General features: G+C 45.6%; 1 non-coding gene across 1 annotated transcript; it reads left to right on the top strand.

Annotated features, from left to right (window-relative positions):
- The first annotated feature begins 1,661 nt into the window (after positions 1–1,661).
- On the top strand, positions 1,662–1,736 carry Trnat-ugu (transfer RNA threonine (anticodon UGU)). The gene has a single exon. It is a non-coding gene; the product is annotated as a tRNA-Thr (tRNA).
- Positions 1,737–2,107: the final 371 nt, after the last annotated feature.

Raw genomic sequence — 2,107 nt, 5'->3', positions numbered from 1 at the left:
TCGCTAAGCGCTCCCCGAGCACAGAAACAAGCAGCGGAAAAATGCCAGAGAGCCGTTTGCTAGCTTACGGCCGATGTTCCGATATCTCTCTCGGTGCAATTGCCATTAAGCTTTCGAACTCGATGTCTTGTCCACGAAAGGCGCTGCAGTACACTCGTAAATGCTGACTTTCATGAACTCCAGTTACGTGCCTGAGAAGCCATACTCCTGATCTTCTGCTGGTGTTTCCATCATCAGTTGATGCAGTTTACCATTCTCGTCACTTACAAGTTATTCTCTTTATTTCATCATAACTGCTGCAGGCGACGCTACTGGCGGCGTGGATTGCGCAGGGAGTTTAAACAAATGTGTCTTATATTCTTCCAGTGGACAGTATCCGATAGTTACAAGTCCGGAAAGCAATGCTGGTACCCTGATTCGTTGATGTAGGCAGGATTCATAAGAGATAGCGCAGTAATTTAACACATTGTATATGTGTGGGCAGGTGCAAATCTTCTAGCAATCACGGAGGCGAGGCACCAGAATCGTTTCAGTATCGCTACAGAACGGAAGCACTGTTACAAATGTGTCTGAGAAGGCCGCGAGCAGAGTTGCGGTTCTGGAGGATCTTGGTGCTCGGTTCCTATCTAAGACAAGAACATGATGTGAACAGTTTTTGGTTTAGCCCAGGCCAGCGGCTGTTTTCATTACCACACATTCTTACGTAAACTGAATGCGCAGAAACGGTTTAAAGTTAATAATAAAAATAAAAAGTTCACTCTTACGATAAAACTGAAAATTTGCTTTCAGAAATCGAGTTAAGCTTACTTCCCAAGTGCAATCAGCTGTCTGTTATGAAACTTCCTGGCAGATTAAAACTGTGTGCCGGACCGAGACTCCAACTCGGGATCTTTACCTTTCGCGGGCAAGTGCTCTACCATTTCAGCTACCCAAGCACGACTCACGTCCAGTTCTCACAGTTTTTCTTCCCCCAGTACCGGGTCTCCTACTTTCCAAACTTCACAGAAGCTCTCCTGCCCGCGAAAGGCAAAATCCCGAGTTCGAGTCTAAGTCCGGCACACAGTTTTAATCTGCCAGGAAGATTCGTATCAGCGCACACTCCGCTGCAGAATGGAAATCTCATTCTGGAAGCTGTCTCTTAGCTTTAACGTGTTGGCACTCCTGCATCTTGTAAATTATAACCCAAAGTCCGTGGTGTATCACCGACTTCTGCCCAATAGGATGTCGTTACCTTCGTAGAAAGACAACGACCGTGATTCATTCACAATGGGACACCACCCCATTTTGTACAGTTCGTGCGTCAGTACCACAACGCAACGTTTGTGAGACGATGGACTGATCTGAATCTGCTCGATTTATGGTTATGGGGACATTGAAAGGAACTATATACTTATACTATATATTTATATGGATATGGATATGGACATCACCGAAAGAACAGACACCATACCCATATAAGTATATAGTTCTGGCAATACCGGCCATCACCTCCTTCTTCTGTGCAGATGCTCACATATTACCCGAACTCTTACGAGACTTGGTAAGAATATCTTCCACGAGTAATGTCTGTGTTGGGTAGGAGCACTACGAATATAGTGTGAGAATGTAGTTCTCGCGGGAGGCATGCGCGAGATACTCCCTGGAGTCGCACTATCCTCTGCGCCCTCGGTGGCTCAGCTGGACAGAGCGTCTGCCATGTAAGCAGGAGATCCCGGGTTCGAATTCCGGTCGGGGCACACATTGTCACCTGTCCCCGTTGATATATATCAACGCCCGTTAGCATCTGAAGGTATTCAAATATAATTCTAATTTTGAAAATAACTGGTCTATGCCTAACCCATCGACGATGTGCAGACGTTACAGGAGCGTGTGGCCACACATGTGACGCAATCGGAATGGAGCCCTGTGTACGTCATTGTGTGATTTACAGCGATGAAGGGCTGTAGGATGTGTCAATGAATATGGTAACAGCATGTAGCCATGTCTCTAATGTCTACTTCTATGTAAAAGGTGGGAATGAGAGGACAGATTAGGCCTTATCTCAACAGGTACTGGTTTCTGGACATATCATTATAGTAATTTTTCTTCTAGTTTTCATCAATACTGC

The sequence above is a fragment of the Schistocerca serialis genome, chromosome 1 (assembly GCF_023864345.2).
Source record: "Schistocerca serialis cubense isolate TAMUIC-IGC-003099 chromosome 1, iqSchSeri2.2, whole genome shotgun sequence".
NCBI classification, from domain to species: Eukaryota; Metazoa; Arthropoda; class Insecta; order Orthoptera; family Acrididae; genus Schistocerca; species Schistocerca serialis.
Note: the sequence above shows the minus strand (reverse complement) of the source record. Positions and strands in the feature narration are given on the sequence as shown.